Here is a 19,487-nt window from a genome sequence, read left to right as displayed (position 1 = left end):
AGTCGATAGCAGACCAAAATTATATATGTTAGAAAATATGCCTCAACTCAAATTGACAAATAATTATAGCTATAAAATGAGAGTACTATACTCTCTAAAAAACTATTTTTGCATGACAAAAGTTGTTGATGAACATATCGTAAGGTCTATGGAAAATAAAATGACTGAATATTATAGACAGCCTGAATTTCAAAATCGTAATTACAAACCACAAAAAAATGAACTTTGTGCAACTAAATATGGTAACAAATCATTTTACTTGTAAAAATAGTATAAAAATACGTATAATTCAGAAAGATTTATGGTTCTATGATAGTTATTTAATTAAAAAACTTATAATATAAGTTGATATTAATAATTATTTAATATTTTTTATTATTCATGCAAGTGCTTCATAACACTAATCGAATGATGTCTTATTATACAACCAAAATTGTCATTATTTTCCTGGTAATACTTTTACTACTTTAATTTTAGAAGATGGTAGGTGGTATAGAGGAATTTGTAGATCTGTTGAAGAAAATGTGAACGGAGAAGAGACCTATGTAATTAATTTACTTGATTGGGGAGAATCAGTTATTGCGAAAGCTTGTGAATTACGTAGATTGGAGATGTGTTTTATGAAAAATCCACCTTTGGCAGTCAAATGTACCATATTAGGTATCTATGACAATATTTATTTGTTTGTTCAAAAACTAACAATTCCTTTTTATTTAGACTTCAAGTTATCAAATGACCATAGAAAAAATATTTGTAAACTATATAATAATACTTATAGATGTATCATACATTCAAAACTGGGCAATAATAACTATGTAATATCATCAAGATTAATTCGAAACATATTAAATAATCGAAAAAGTTAATTATATTTTTATAATTGACTTATTTTGTATTTAGAAATAATTTTTTGCTATTTTTATTATGTAATTAAAAAAATATATATATTTTTCTTAGTTTGTTTAAGATAAAGTTGTGCAATTAAAACTATTTTCTATATAATAAATTGTTTTTTTTTTTTACAATTAGTTTTGAGATATTTAAAAATAAAAAGTGATATAGGTACTTTAGATTAATAAAATTAATTGTATTTAGATTTTCGTTTAGCCTCAAGTATTACATATTAATGAATGAATAACATAGTTTCGGATATATTTGTTAAAAATTTGGTAAATTTTACGAAATTTAAATTATTTGTTGCATTTTTTTTATTTTTGGTGTGTTCTTAATGAGAATATAATAATATTAAATCAGTATCAAATACTCTTATGTAAACTTAAATGCACAAAATGTTTTCTTTTGGATAAATTTAAAGTTCTTCTTTAGGATCTTCCTTAATGGATAATTTTTAAATATGTAGACAAAAATATTTGATGGAAAGCTCATAAGACTACAAGACAATTGTTCAATTATAACAACCTCAATCGTGAAAATTCAGAGAGGTAGTAGGGGTATGTTTTCCTCGAAATTTGTGTCATATTATTGCATATTTTAGTTTTGGTACAAATCTTTTGTTTTTTATTGTTCATAAATTCATTTTATATATTATTTCAAACAATGTTAATATAGTGACATTAGACACATTAGCGACCGATCATTTATGTTCATATTGCTATATTACATTTATCATTTATATTGTTTTTTTCTAGAAATGGAATCTGTTAAAAATATATATACATATATATATATATATATATAGTTCATATTGATGTATATTTAAAATGCATACTCCACCCGCAATATATATTTGCTAGGTTAAAAATTATTATAGATGACAGAATAAGGTAAGACACTCTGTTTATATAAATATATTAATAGACCACCCCTACCGTTAACACAAGCACTTCTTTAGCGTTACACAATATAACTGCTACATTGAGGTTGTCATAACTAGAAAAATGTGTGGTATCTCTATTAAATTTTCATTAAATAATTTTTGTATACTGTTTTAGTAATTTGTCCGAAATGTCCCAAAGGAGAACTATACATGGTTTCAAAAGAAAACAAATTGAGCCTTTTTATCTATATGGGAGTATTTGATACTGCATCAATATTATTGGATTCTAAGTATGATCATGTCACAAATAGAAAATTTGAAACTTCCATGTACAGCAAATTTAATAATTCTAACTAGCTAGTGCAGTAACATTGAACAAAATGCATTTAATGTGTTTAATTTTTTCGTATTAATTATATATTTTCAAATTAAACAATTATTGTTTTAAAGAGTGTCATTGATCATATCGATTCATCGATAATGTATTTCACTATTATTATATAATGTTGGCAAAAAGTTTTTTACAGCTTAGTGCGAGTATATTGCACGCAAGACAATTAATTTAAAATATTTTAATTGTAATAAAGATTTGTTGTTAAAATAATTAAATTGAATTTGTATATAACTATTAATCCATTTGATTATCTTTCTTCTTCATAACATAAAAAGAAACGGTGGAGCTTATTTTATAATTACATTATTAGTTTTTATCAAATTACAATACGTACAGTTAATTGGTTCTTTTTTTCCATTGCCCCTATAATTAAGAGGACATCAAGTGCACCATCGGTTTATGAATTTACTCTTTCATTAAAACTTGTATCAATATATTTTGTTATACAGAGTATTATTAAATTGTATTAACCAGATTAACAATTAAGGTTGATGATTATAAATATAGTTAGTTTTATGTTATAGTATATTGAAAATTAAATAGTCGGTTTATTATAGTATTAATAATGATTACAATAACTTGTTATACTAACGTCTCAACTATTAAGGCAATTAGTATCAAATCCAAAAATAGAAATTGAAGTTTCTCAAGGAGGGAATGTGAGGAAGAGCCAAATGCAACTTGACAAATAAAGCAATTTGCAAAAATCTGTATTTATTAAAGATGCATCTAAAAAATTGTGCTATAGTTATAACAAATAATTATTTTAGTATATCTAGTTCTTCATCATGTTACTAATAGTTCTATTGTGAATATCATTGGTTGTGATTTATTCATAGTATTAGTATTTCCAATGTAAAATATAATGTAAAGATATAACTTGTTTTATTATTTCTGTTCGTGGTACTTTATGTGTTGAAGCCGTAATCTCACCTCAAAAATGTTTTCTGAAATAAAAAAAAAGTTGAAGGTTAATTTGTAGTCTAATGTAGATTCTCAGCTTTAATAATATATTTTCATTGAAATTTGAGAGATTATAATGTAGACCTAATAACTGCATACTTTTTTTTGTCTATACTAAAACATTTAAAACTATTTTAACTTTTTTTTTTTTAACGCTTCTCGATCAGTTTCAAATTTTGTATTTGGCAGTTATGTCTATGAAATTAAAAAAAAAAATCTCCAGTATAATCATCTCGAAAACGAAATACTTAAATAAAATATTTTAAAATGTTTTCATTACTTGTTTATAACTAATAGCCTAATAAAAATATATAACATTTAGGGAAATATGCCAACATAGTTCTATACTAGTACAAAACTGTACTGTAGTATAATTCTATAAGATATATATCATTTTTACTATGACATTTAACGAGATAATTTAAGACTGGACCATTCTCACGAAAAACATAAACAAAACGTAGTAATTTATTCAAAGGTGATAAATTTAGACAGCATCATTGCAACAATTATTTTTATAGGGGTTGTATAAATAATTTTATTATCAGCCGTAAATTTAACTATTTTATTATACTGAGTCTATTTACTTTTTAAATAAATACACCAACGTTTCCATCGTACTGTTATCAGCAAATATAATGATCCAATTAAACTGTCCTAGATCACGTGCCAAAAAAAGGTAGTACGTTTACGAAAATTTATGTCTTTTGATGTCTCTAACTTGGTTGGTAAATTGAAAAAATACCAAAAGAACACTGACGTTGTCTTTCCGCTTCAAACGCGTTTCTGTCGTTTGTCCTCACAGACTAATTTGTAAGTCACACTATCCAACATGTGTACGGTCAACGTCTGACGTATATACGCCTATTTTACAACCATCCACAAATTGGGAACAGGAATAGAGACTAGTAATTAACTTCTTATAGAATATCATTGTTTACCACTGGGGTTGGGTTTTATTTTCTTAGGTTTTGTCGGCGTTTGACAAATTGCGCCAAGGCGCTACAGAATGTGCCACGTACAATGTGGCGAACCAACTGAACTTTGGTATCTTAATTAGAAACGTACTAACGTTGAGCAGAAACGCCCATTATTAACGCGAGCTCCCTTTATCCACACACTTAATCTTATAAACGACTCAAGAATCCAAGTGCCCGTGATAGTTTCTTACTAGCTTAGTTAATCGAATGTACCGTCATATGCTAATCGGTTTAGGCATATTGTTAATTATGTGTGAGTGTGTTGTGACTAATGAACCGACCAACAAAGCGTGGGCATTATAATTTAAAAAGGGCTAGGCCAATTTGATAGAATCTGATCCAAATCATCGACTGTTGAATATCGCGACTATACAGTATAATGGAAACTGATGATTTATTATCTATGGACCTTGTTAGTGACTGTAATGTAAGTTATATTGAAAAAACACTTTTACTAAAAAAAACATATTCTCAATTATTAGTTACCAAAATTAGATATTTCAGAATACTAAAAAAGTTACAGGGGAATTCATATTGCGTTAAAATTTAAGAAAATGTAAAATACATTACCGAATTTCACTTTTATTTTAATATATTTGTTTACCTCTTTATAACCGTGATAATTGTTTTGTAAAAGTTTAATGATTACATATCTAATATTTATCTATTTAATGATAATTAAAACATATACAAATATTACCATTTAGTTTGTCTCAAAAAAAAAATAATAACGTCAAGAATAAAAGTTTTTATTTTAACCGTAAAAATGCATAATATGATTGATTATATTTGATTTTTCATATTATGACAAATAGATAAAACAATATAGTGTTATCTCCTCAAAAAAAGTTTGAAGGCAAATTGTAAACTCCCCTCATACAATTTATTGAACTATAGATAAGATATTTAACAATTGAACACGTAGTATATATGATTTATTAATATGACCTTATAATATTAAAAAAATAACGAGTATCCAAAAACGAATAGTTTAAATTCAACACAAAATTATTTATTTCTATACATTTATTTCAAAAACTATATATATATTTTAAATAAAATCGAAAATAATATGACTTATGGTTAAAGTATAGAATTTCTCTAGTACAATGAGGAAGTACTGGGGAAGGATTTTGAAATACTTGAATGGGCAGTAAAGTAGTTGCGAGAAGTTCCTAAAGAGTTCCAATGGGTAGAAAATTTTATGTCAAATATACAAGCATAGGTATTTTCGATAAGGATTTAATGATCTTCCTTTTGCTTACAATAGAAGAATATAAGGAAAACTTTAATGTGTCTGTAAACAGCCCATTTGATTTTATTTTTAATGGTGGGTTACCTTCCTAATAACCTTCCTACTTACTGCCCGTAGTCAACTTTTCTTTAGGGTAGCAATTAGGAACTTTCAAAAGAATCCCAATGCTTCTAGGGTTATAACTATTAATATAGATAATTGATGTTTTATTGTCATTAGTGATATTTTTTTTATTTGATCCAGTATTTGGTCAAGAATGAAATATTACTTTATTTTATAGTTTAGCTTACATTTGCAAGAATGATATTACACCTGCGTATTTCTCAACCACAAACTTCCCGCGTGTGCACATGGTATATCCGGTATAGTGTTAAATAGACCATATCACTATACAGCCGTACTGGAACTCGAAACCCTAGATGGAAATATTATTAAATTTTGTCTGTTTTTTCATATTTCCTAATTGTCTGGGGACTAAGGGACTCTCCCTTTTGGATAACCAGGTGTCCCATAACAGACATGAATAACTGTAGCAAACTTTTGCAATTTGTAATTTTTGGCCTCCCGTCAAAGACAACGTAATCACGTGATAAAGTTTTCTGAGGTTGCATTAAAATCAAAGTCACTTAAGCTGCTATTAAAGGTAAATTAGATAATACCGTGGCTTACTAGTAGGTAAAAAGTTATTTACTAAAATCATGAACTAAAATTATGTTTGTTTTCATACTTACTTATTAATTGATATTCATCATTGTATTATGAATAGCTATATTTAAATTCTTTGACTTAATTTAAGTTGTAACGTTTTATAATTTTATGATGAATTTATCTTACGATTACTTTTGATATCAATTTTACACTGACACAGTTTATTAGAATTTTATTTTCATTAAAATTTGTTAAATGCATTGACTATTAAAATTAATTTACCAAAACTTGTTAAATATTTATAACCTACATGGTCATTAATTTATAAACGCAATCACAACTCTGAACTTCATTATAATTATTTTCAAGTTAAAGTTTACTCGTAGAATTTTGTGTTAACTTGTTTTGATACTGTGTAAGATAGGTGGGACAACGTTCATCAATTAGTATACAGCAGTTGAATGACCATAAAGTATACAAAAACGGTTTTTAGGCTCTATTTAAAAGGCTTCTAAAACAGCATAAAACAAACTATGAGTTGCTACTGTCCAATTATTTCGATGTTCTTCGATGCAATTGGCTAATTGTCCATGTTTGGCGGTCATTCGTCACGCCAAACGATAACCACGAACACAAGATAATTAGACAGAACCCTTTTCCGGATAGGACATAATAACAAAACAAATAATTGTTTCCGAATAGTTAACCCCTTTTATACGGCCTCGGAGTTTTTTTTTATTTTTATTTCATGTAATTTACAGTTATACCAAATAAGTATATCAGTGTTGTATGTTTTGTATGGATTCGTTAATAATTATTTTCAAGAAATATTCTGGCTTGATAAAATATAAAAAGATAAAAGATATTCACAATAATCAGTAATATATTTGCAAAATAATTTTAACATAGATTAAAATTTTACTGAATAATTAGTAAAATAAATGTACAATTTATTCAAATTTTTTGATTCTCAAATTTCATAATAAATATAAAATTCGACGGATATTTATAGAAAAATTTCCAAAATATTAAATATTGTATTACATGGATAGTGCGTTTTATGAAAATTACACTAGAAATGTCACATTAGCTAGTGTATACATTATTTTATAAGTTCTTGTTACAGTTTTTTTTAGCCAAGAAAAGTTAAATAAAATAAAAAAGAATATTTGTGGTTTTACGTTAGAAAACAGTTGGTATCAAAGAATTGGATCAGAGAAAAGAGAGCCAAAACATGGAAAATTTAATGTGCGTACGGTTTATCTCATAAGGAGTATAACAAAAAAGGAAAACTTAATCTAACCAAAAAATAATACTGTTATGGAACGTAAATAACAAAATCCCCTTACCAGACTACCGAGTTGCTTTTTTTTATTTACAACGACTTCATTCGCCTTGTATACATTTTCTTCTCATTCACTTTTATTTAAAATGATAGCTACAGTAAACGTGTACATGAGATTCAGCAGATAAACCGTTTGCCGAGAACAAAAAACTAGTTGAACTACCGCGTTGGAGAAAAATTTGTGTTTAGCGGTAGCTAATTTTACAAGTAACTACTATTTACTATTTTTCCACTAGCACATTCTTTTAAGAACAAAATAATATATTATTATTATTATTTCAGGGAAATCATTCATAACTTGAAATTAATGTTCATATACTACTTAAATTCAAAACTTGTATTTCTATTATTATTATTTGATTTGTTATTTTTTCATCGATAGTTACCAAAAAAACGTAAGTGTATTTTTAATATTGTTACTATAAATTTTTATCAGTGATTCTTATTTTATTCCATAACTATTTAGTAAAAATGAAATCATTAAAGCTATTAAATTAAAAAAATAATTGAATTTTATTATGTTTTGATACACTTAATTTATTGATATGTCGCGTTAGAAGTATTAATTTAAATTTACAAAAATTATTACTTACTTTATAATTTATAAAAATGTATTTGTACAGTAAATTAAAAATAAATGGTAATTATACTATATTCCATGGTTAGTATTTTGTTATAAACTATAAAGGACATTTTCTCTTAATACTTGGATACCTAATACAATTCAATATGATTAAATTTAACTTTGAGATGGATTATAGAGTTTTTTACAGTATAAATTCTATAAGTATATTCTAAAGTAACTCTGCGAAGAACTGAAGTCAACGAAAACATAAAAAGAAAAATTTAACCATCAGTGAAAATAATTATGAAAAAATAGAGATGCACCAGCCAAATAAACTCCTTAGGGAGCCATTGAATACTACTTCGGCGAGTAACTAAGTTTTCATTAAAAAAAAAAAAACTGTAGTAAAGCATAATACGTATAAACAACTCAGCTAATAGGAACGCATTATTATAGAAATGAATATATTTTTTTTTTTTTATGAAGTTATGAATTATTATTATATTGCTACCATAACGCCTCCAGTCACAAAAAATAGCTTTATAGGTTCACCACGAAAATCCATTTAGGATTTTTCGCACCCCATTGACCTCACTCTACTGCGTACCGGTGCAAGGCTGCGACGTCAACATCATTTGGATATTTTGACATATTGCTTACGGGGGCGCGAAAAAAACCGCATGCAACCCTAATATAGTGTAACATTTTATTACCCGGTGTCGCGGTCGGCCTTAAAAATTCACTCGACGCTAATGCTATTTCTTTTAGAATGTTGCCTATTATTTATTACTATTATTATTACTCTATATCATTTCTTTTTAGGCATGCGACGTGCATTCTTGTTCACAAATGCACTTGCCATGTCCTTTTAGACGACCCCAAGTATACCAATAATGTATTATTTTGCCACCGACTAACGGACAATAGTTATAAAGCAAAAAAAAACTGTTCAATCTTGCAGGCTTCTCGGATACTTCATGATAGTGCTATAGAATAACTATAAATCTTACCTAAAAAAGAAATCATATCATTACATCGTTATACATACTCCACATAAACCCACACGTAGGTAAACTAGGTTTTTATCATTTATTTATAAAGGAACAATTTTATAAAGATAATATCTCTATAAAATGTTCACATTCAAACATATACGGTTTTTTTTTTAATTTAAATAACACAAATTTTCTATAAATAAAAAAAAACATGCAATATTTATCGTACGAAAAATAACTTTATTAGAAGTTAATATATTTTAATTAATTAAAATCGTTTTATGAAATGTTAGCTATTAAAATGACAAGTACACAAACTTATTACTATATTAGCATTTTTTTTTTTTTTCAAATAAAAATAAATAAAATGGGATTGTATAGTTTTAAATTATTAAAATTATTAATTAAATAGACAATTTATTTAAGTAAAGCATTAAGTATATAATTAAGGCGCAGTTATTGTTGATTAATTATGAAAATATGTAGGAACCACAATAAAATATTAATATGAATTTTAATTGGTTTTTATAATCATCAACACATATTTTTAATGAACTATTTTGTTTCAAACCGAAAATGGTAGTATTTATAAGACTAGTTTAAAGTGTTAATTTATGTAGAATATTTATCTGATAAAAATAATTTTATTTAAAATAAAAGGTGGGCCATTTTTTTTCATTAGATGCTGTTTTTTCTTGAAAATTTAGTGTATTAATTAAGTATATTCTATGAATAATAATACTAGGAATGTGTGTAGTTTATATCTAAAAACTGATAATTTAAAAAAATTGGCTTATAAAGTATAAAGTAGATTGTTTTTTGTTATTTGCCAAAAAGATACGAATCAGTTTTAATGAAGTGGGTTATTTTTTGCAACTCAAAATTTGACATAATATGCATTGAAATTTCAAATTTGTTTTTGTTCCTAATACAATAATTTTTAAATTATTGGTCTAAAAATGTGAAAAATAAATTTATTGACGGGTGTAATTGAAAAACTTAACAAAACGTGAAAAAAGCCAAAGCTTATACGTTATTTTGAAAGATATTCATTTTACGGTATTCCAAGTTGTACAATGACAACTATAATAATATGTGCTTATAAATTTGTGGTTGATAAAAACCGGAAAGACAAAACGGTATTTTCGCAGGCGTTAGAGGCAGCTGATTGATGAACGTTACCCGGAGCCCGTGACCGTCACAGTAATAAATCATCTATACACAGTTCGTTTTTCAAAGCTTCAAGTTGTTCGGCCAATGTCGCCAGCCAGTCGGCTTGTTACTACACGGGAGGCTTTTGATATTTTTAAGTTTCTGACACATGCACATTTTTAGCTATGTTGTTTAAGAGTATCAATCACAACAATATCAAATTTATTACACGACGAGAGTTGAAGACTGCGTAATTATAAAAATAATTTTAAGTACACTTTTAATACAATATTGAATCTATCTAAATCATTTATTACATTTGTTGTTAAAGTAAAGCTTAATAAATATTTCATATTTACACATTAAGTATTTATTAAAAGTGTATATTTTTTATGTATGATATATTAAATGATATATTTTTTCTGTATGATTTTTATGATCTGTTCTTTAAGTTTTAATCAATATTAAACGATTTACGTCAAAATGTGTGATTTTCCAATGACAGAATGGTTATTCTCGAAATAAATAATTATCATATCTTATTAAATTATAATTATAGTGAAAACGCGATTATTTACTTAAAAAGAGAAAAAAACTATAATCCTTTATTTCTACGAAAAAGAAAATTGATACTATTTTAAATGTAAATCCGTATCACTATTTTTCGATCAGCATTACCATCACATCAATCTTATCTACTCGTTAGTGGTTCGTATTTACATATTGTCATGTTTGCACCAAGTCAGTCGGAATTTTCCATTACAATTTAAACGTTTCCTTGAAACGTGAGTTGTGTCAACAGCGTTCGACTGTTGTTGCAACTAAGAAACTGACAACAAGTCGTCCTGCCAATTGTCCTTTCACACCATCTAAGGTCTATTGTAAACTTTATGTTTAATTTTTTTTCTCACTTTATCCTTGCATGTATATATAGCTAAGAATAAAATTCAATTTGAAAATAATAAGCATTACTTCATGAAATTCATTTGAAAAGTTCTGTAGGATTTCTTAAATAAAAATAATTTAAAAAAATATTAGTCATGTTTGAACAGTTAACAGAATTAAGTATTGGTTTCTTAAATGAATAATCCGAGTTAGGATTGGTTCAAAAATTGAAAAAAAACATCGGGCCAAATTTTTTGTAAATCGAACTAGTATGATAAAATAAGTTGTCATATAATGAAATTAAACATGTGATTATAATCAATATCCAATTATAGTTCGTCTACAAAATTAAAAATTCGGTTCGGGTTTGATTTAACCATAAAAATCTGGGCTCGTAACATCACTACAAAATAAATATAATAAAAGGAATAATTTAACACATTTTTATTTAAAAATATATCATTAAATTTTTAACATGACCAAGACATCCGTTTCATCGGTAGTTTCCAAGCCTAATAGTCTGCGTAGTGTACGTTTACGTTTCTCAGATGAAGTATTATTCTTGTCAAAATTGGAATTTTGTGTATTAAACGTTTGATTTTTATGACAATTACCACACATTCGACAACTATTAAATTAAATAATTAAAAAAAAATGTATATTAACATATTTTATTTCAAATTACTATGTATAAAATCTATATAATTATAAGTTTATTATTTTTTTTAATAAGTCAAAAAAAAAAAAAATGTCATACTATAAACATCAATAATACTTCAAACTATAAATATTAAATAGTGATTTTTGTAGTAATTTATTATTTTAGATAATTCTATTAATTAATAACCATTAAAAAATAAATTCATATATATATATATACATATATTAATTTAAAAAAAATTATTTAATCAAATAAATTTTTTTTTGTAGTTACTTTATTGATGGTGATGAATTCAGAACAAATTTTTCTTCTCCTGCAACTAAATACATTTTACGTTGTGTTTCTTTTTCATTACTGTAATCACTTTTTCTATCATTATATTGATAATCACAATCATCAATATGCGACTCATCTTTATTCGTAATTCCTATTTGCTTGTTTTCTGTATATTTTTCATTTGAATTTGTAAACTTGATGTTATTTAACTTTTTGCATTTACATTTAGATTCACTTTTATAAATTTGATCAAGCTTATTATTATCGTAATTATTGTTTTCATCAAAACTCTCCTCATAATCCATTGGTGCACCTTCATTTTGTTCAATATTATATTGATTGGAATTGTCAAAGTGCTCCATTGATGTCTCTTTAACATTATGATAATGTAAATCATCATTTTCTATTTCATGTAATGTTTGTTCGATGCTTATAAATGTTTCATTTGATTTTGGAATAATTTTTTTACAGGTCATTGCACAATTTTCATGAATGGGATTGTTTTCTTTTTTATTAGGTTTCATCGTTCTGTATTAAAAAAACATATAAGCAACGTTAAATATTGACATTTCTACAGTTATAAAAATAGAAGGATTATATAAAAAAAAGTCCACTTAATACTAATAAAGAAAGAATATGAAATATATTTTTTTAATTCATGAGCTATTTTTAATAAAATTGTATTTGCCAATCGCAAAATAAAAAAGAAGCTATTTAGTTTTCCAAAAATGTTATTGATGTTATTTATTTCAAATATAAATGTTTATGTATTGCATTGATTTATGATAAAATTAGTATTTTACATATTATGACATACATTTTTTTTTAATTATTCACAAAAATGTGTATTATTTGGAAAATTTTTAATAATAATAATCCAGTAAATAAACTCAAGTTATTGAAAATAAATTTTACCTTAATTGTCGTTGATAATCTATGTTTTTTACTAAATCATTGTGTGACAAATCTGGTTGACTTCGTATGCGGGGACAGGTATCATTTATTTGTGGTGTTACACGTATTTCCATAGTACTTGTCGAAGTCTCTAAAGGATACCTGTAGAATTGCACATGGTTATTCCATTTAATACGACATGATTTTGATGATATAAAATTGTTATTTACATTCAAGTCTTGCCTTTGTTATCAAAAAAAAAAAAAATGTATATATATTCAAAATAAAATGCTTAAAAAATTAATGAAAATTAAAAATTTTTAATTAATGTACTTGAATTTTCCACTACTTCTATCTATATGAGGTTCTTTGGAATTTGAAATATTAAATAAACTTTCATTAGGGTTTTTATTTGTTTTAACATTATCTGTCTGAGTTTTTCTATCGTCCCACATCAAAAACTTAGTAATTTGTTCTGCTAAATTTTCCTTTTGGCCCGAATTTGATGAAATATTAGATTTTATAAATGGAGAATTAGTAATCGAGTTGAACGATGAATATGTTTCTTGAGATTCCAATGTCTTCCAGTTTGTCTGCAATTCAGCTGTTGAGTTATCAGTGATTTGAATATCATTAGCGACCCACGTAGATTTATCTTCGTATATCCTAAACACATTTTGGGTATTTATTTCTTTGGATTCTGGTTTCATTATAATGATTCCTCGAAATTTTAAATCTTTATATTCATCCGCACTTGAACCTGTTTTCGTTTTGTTAGATATTTTTTCTTGTCCGTTCATTCTAACTTAAATTTTGTTAAGTCAAACTAATGTTAAAAAATTTGTAAAAGGAAATTAAAATTTATAAAGTAAAATTAAATAATAAATTTTGAAAGATACAATAGTATTGTATCTAGAGTTCATATGTTTATTATTTTCCATACATCTAAATATTTAGTTGCTACGTTATTAGAACTAATATAAATATTTACTACAATAATATACAAAAAAATGGAAATACTATATTATAATCAGATTCAGAATTTTTTAGCTTAATAAATTTCATATGTGTCACAAAAAGCTAGTGTTATAGAAATATTTTTTTTTAGGAATAGTAAAATCATTTAACTCAAACCCATTTGCTAATAAAAATAAAATACTAGATTACTTATTTCAGCACTATGTCAGACAGAATTAATATACATTAATTATTTTCTAATCGAAATCTCACAATTATCATTTTGTAAAATATGTAAATAGATGACTCCAAATTACCATACTTCTTTTTAAACATATTTTCAATCAATCATTATCCAATGAATAACAATTTCACTAATGTAAACTATTTTAATAAGTTATATCGTTGTATCAAACACATACCTAAAGAAAATATAATACAATTGACACCAAATAAATAAAAATAAAAAAGTAATTTTACTCAAGTAAAACTGTCAATGACGATGAAATTAATTTTATTATTTAAAGAAATAAAAAATTGTATTTTTACCACAAATTACCAAGTGCTACATAATTCATACAAGTAAACATATTCTATTTCCTTCAATTAACATTTTACAGTTTATCTAACAATTTAGTAATGGATGATTGATTTTTAACTTTAACAAAAACTACTACTTATTAATTTTACAAAAAAAACTTAAAATTTTAAATCATTAGAAATATATAAGAATGAATCACAATCTTACTTATTATTATGTATTATGTGTACCAGTGTAAAAATAAATCTCCCAAAAATGCTATTTTTATCTTGTCTAAAAATAAAATAATAGTACTTTTGGAAATAGTTTCAACTAACTTGACATTTTTTCTAGTTGTGTATATTATTCAACTGGACATTCCAAATTTATTAGGTTATATTTCTGTAGATTTATTACAGTTCTGCTTTTGTTTATTTAATTTCTGGATAGTACTCGAATAACTTGTATTTCTACACGAAGAAGACAAATCTGGGTGATATCATACTCAGTATAATTTATTATAGCCAGTTAAACAAAAGGACACGTTTATACTAATATATATCTCAATGGACACCGGAATTTCAGCCATAACTCTTTATTGCATCTCTTCATAATATATTTCACTTACACATACACATTTTACAAATGAAGTAGAATATAATTAAATGTATTTAAGCATATTTAATCAATTTTACTTTTATTACTTATGGGCAAAAATTATTAAATTTATTTTATTTCAAATTTGGATGTTATAAAGAGATTTTTTTGATAAATATTTTTCATACATTATTTTGTTCTTAAAATTCATTCATTATTTCGGGAAAATTGCATTATAACACTATTCTTATTAGTTTAATTGAAATAATTAGATATATCTACAAAATTATCTTATGTATATATAGTAATATTATATAATACAACAATATTATTTTCATCGAGTATATAAGCGCGCTATCTGTTGAACAATTTTTTTAACATAAATCTTCACTATTTATAGAATAATATGTCATGGCCGCTGTAAAAGTAGTTAAAATTTTTAGAAAAAATGTAAAATAACTCTTATTTTATTAAATTTTAATTTATTTATGTTTACTTAATACTACAGAAATNTATAAATAACTCTTATTTTATTAAATTTTAATTTATTTATGTTTACATACTACTATAGAAATCTATTTATTTAACTCTTATAAAAACGTAAATTAGGACGGAAAGGAATTGATTCTTCTCGACAAAAATAAATTATAATAAAACTACTTTTCATTCGTAAGTTTTAACATTTTCTTATTATATCTCTGAAACTAGATAGTAGATTTCCAAAAAATATATAAATAAAAATATTTGATTCAAAGCAGAAAATATATAACTTGGTATATTAATGTATGAAAAAAGGAAAAATAGAAACTTTTAGTGAATTTTTTCGACTTTACTTATATTTTATTTAGGTAAGAACAAGTTGAGAGAAGTAAGTATTTATTTGGTCATCAAATAATGAAAAGATGAAAAGTTTTTTTGCATGTTAAACAACTAAGTAATAACTAATCGAATTAATAAGTTACTATTGATCAAAAATATTGGACGTTAAATATTTCTGTATAATTGTGTGTATAATATCATTAAACTTTGATCATGTTCCACTAGATTGTATCACAATTTGATGTGAATAAATAGAAAAACATAAGAAAACCTGTTTTGGGAGCATATTTTTGGAAATTAATTTTTTTTTTTTGTATACGTCAAATCTCGATGAATCAACGTTGACTTTTATTAAACTCTTAATTATTAAAAAACAAATGAAATTTATTCGACAAATGAAAAAATTTGAGCTAATGTGACTAATCTGAGGCAAAATTCGAAATCAGCAAAAATATTATCAATACTCAATATCTGTTTTAAATTTTATTAAACCAATAATGTTAACAGGCAGAATTTATTCAATTTCATGTAAAATTGTATACTAGAGAATAAATATAGTATCCAATAAGTTGTAAAAGTATATAGAGTTAAAGAAAAATAATATCAGGTATTAGTCGAGGATTATTGATATTTTTAATTTTTATGAATAATATATCACATAATATTTTAATATTGACAATAAAATTCAAACTTCAATAGAATCCTAAAATGAAATATATTACTAGTAGAATATAATAAAGAAAATTTGATTAGTAATTTAAAAAATATTTAATTAATAATAATTTAAGAGCTATGTAATGATCATTACATAAAAGTACTATCACCGAATTTTATTATTACGTAAAATCGTGCAAAATAAAACATAATGAAAACCTGCATGTCAAATAAGTTGCCTAACCTATGAACCCGACCAATTCTATTTATGGATTCATGTATTATTTAACAGATAGCGTTACTAATTACAAAATTATTTGTGATGTGAAAATGATATATACATATTTATATATATATAATTGTATGTAAAAGTTGTAAACAAAAATTTGTAATAACATCTAAGGATTTATTAAAAATTATATGAACACCGAGCAATACCTTGACATAAGACCCTTTATACAGGTCAATCGAGAAAATAGAATATTTTATTAACCACATAAATAATTATAGTTAATCTGAAAGACTGGTAAAATTATAATAAACTCAGGCTCTTCGATTTTAAGTACCACTTAATCAAGCCAAGAAAACCCCAATTTTTACTAAATGTAATTAATAAATTATTTAATCTTACCTATTTTACAATTATTTAATCAAAAAAAAATGATATTAAATTTTACTATAAAATATTATTTAAAACTTTAAAAATGATCACTTAATATTTTAGAGCAAAATACTTTTAATTTAATTCATCTATCCAGTCATCAACCAAAAAGATTGGTTTGACATTAAACAACTTCAAATAAAAAATTGACCTAGTGTACACTAGAAAAATAAATAAATTTATTCCTGTTACCTTTTCACTTGGTTTATTTTTACCTTAAATAAAAAGATTCTAACATAATTGTTTTGAAAAATTACTTATTTGATATAATTATATCAAAAAATACTTAAAATATATTTATAATAAATAGAGTTGTGAGGAACAAAAGGTTCTACATTCAGAAAATTTAATAACTTTGCTTAAAGGCTCTCCTGGAAATCATAACCTTTTACATTAAAACATTTTCGTTTGCAGAAGACGATATAGTGTTGTTTTATGACACTGTATTCATTCTTATATGGTCACCCTTCCAATATCCTATGATAGTTGGTGCATTTTAATATTAATGATTTTGTTCCTCTGCACCATATTTCACTCTATTAAGCTTTAACATTTGTAAATTGTATCTAATTTATTTATTGAGTTTCATTATTATACTTCATTAATTTTTTAAATTTATATGTATTAAAAAAATTAAGGTGATTTAATATTTTATGTATTTTAAGTATAGTTATTATAAGGTATGACTAAACCAGTATTTTATTTTAAATTAAACACGAGTTCTTAATCTTTTGTTGATCTTTGAAACATATCACTATTAACAATTTATAAGGAGTTTAAGTTCCTATGTAGCATTTATGCTTGTCAAGTAATGATATGAGGTAAAATCTCTGGTTAATATCATGAAAAATATATTCATTTTTATAAATACTTTTTTATTATTATAACAAAGACTACCTAAATATATCTTAAATACTTAACATTGAAGTAAATCATATTCATTTCATTTTCTTAGAAAAACCAAATGATTAGAACAACAATATATTTTTGGAATATTATTTTAGGAGGAAAGTTGACGCAATGTGATGGCGTCAGTTTTTGTACCTCATTGTCTGAAAGTCGATTCACATATATCCTCAAAACCTGTACCATTTCTAAAAACTGGTCTTTAGTTATAACAACAGTAATGTGCTAAAAGCAATTTAAAAAAATATATATTATAAAGTATCATTTTGTGTATATATGTATACAAAATGATACTTTAGTCATGAAAAACTTAAGCAATCAAAAAATAAAAATAATATGCATAATTTTTTATTTATTTCTTTTAGTTTTACGTTTTTTTTATAATTTATCAATCATGAAATATTTTTTATACTCAAAATTTAGATCTTATAAGGGTGTCAACTATAATTTCTCAAATGAAAACATACACAATTAAGTAGTTTCTTAATTGGATAATGATTTAGCTAAGAAAATTACTGATTGATTGTACAATAACTACATATAATTAATTAACTAAAAAAATTTGATTGCCTCTGCTATAAATTTTAAATTGGAATACTAAATGTAATTAAATAAAAAAGTTTTTTAAATAGGTTGGAATGCCCTCTACTTAATAAAATATAAAATTAACTTCAACCTAGATAGCCTTTCATATAATTTAATTTTATAACAAGATATCTTTTTCTAAGTATATAAGGTGAAGTGAATTTATATATTATTCATCAACCTGTGTGTTGAAGTTACAAACTAAAATCAAATCAGTTAAAACCCAAGTTCAGTACTTTATGTCTATAAGTAATGTAGATTTAAGATGTATACTACTAACTCGTACCCTCAATATGATCCAAAGAGACTCTTAAACAAATTAATACATAATTCAAAGGGATTCGTAAAAGGTCGAGCTTTGAATAATTGAATTGAACTCGGACCTTTTATGAAAGAAAACTAGGCGGGATAAAGTCAGTAAATTTTTTCAAGGTGGACAGTCTGTTTCATTTGTATACAGTATACATATGTATGTAGGAAGCTAAGTAAGTTGGGTATAATTTTGGGGAGAACTTTTTATCAAAATGGTGTTTCTCAATAAAATACAAAAAATCAAAATCAAATAATAATTTACTAGTAAAAATATAGAGTTTCAGTAAAATAAAATAACATAAAATGAAATAAAGAGTTAATACCCACAATAAAATAGATTAACATTTTTAATAATAAAAAATAAATTAATTTAATATTGTTCACTAGGGTGTCCCTTATTTATAAAATTTAAAAATTACAAAGTGCCACTCCCTAGAATTATTCGAATACATGAAAAAATAAATTGTACAAAATTTGGAGATTATTGGTCAACTCTAAGACGTGCCCCAAGGGGGTTAAAAGTAACCCCCTAAGGGTGATTTTTTAGTTTTTTTTGTCTATCTCAAAAACTTTAGCTTTTGCGAAAAAGTTTATTTAGACTTTTTTGTAGGTATACAATTTTTCTATAAAAAGTATATTTACAAAAATTTTCAAAAAGTTCTTATTTAGCCCTAAAAAAATAAAAA

General features: G+C 24.8%; 1 protein-coding gene and 1 long non-coding RNA gene across 2 annotated transcripts in view; both read left to right on the top strand.

Moving 5' to 3' along the window:
- Positions 1 to 19,487, top strand: part of LOC126900197 (uncharacterized) — a 359,021-nt gene that overhangs the window by 110,309 nt on the left and 229,225 nt on the right. The window lies entirely within an intron of this gene.
- On the top strand, positions 4,297 to 7,788 carry LOC126900202 (uncharacterized). The gene is made up of 3 exons (XR_007702817.1): positions 4,297 to 4,541; positions 7,204 to 7,569; positions 7,645 to 7,788. It is a non-coding gene; the product is annotated as an uncharacterized LOC126900202 (long non-coding RNA).

The sequence above is a fragment of the Daktulosphaira vitifoliae genome, unplaced genomic scaffold, assembly GCF_025091365.1.
Source record: "Daktulosphaira vitifoliae isolate Bord-2020 unplaced genomic scaffold, ASM2509136v1 Scaffold_3, whole genome shotgun sequence".
In the NCBI taxonomy this organism is placed as follows: domain Eukaryota; kingdom Metazoa; phylum Arthropoda; class Insecta; order Hemiptera; family Phylloxeridae; genus Daktulosphaira; species Daktulosphaira vitifoliae.
This window is presented reverse-complemented; position numbering and strand designations above follow the sequence as displayed.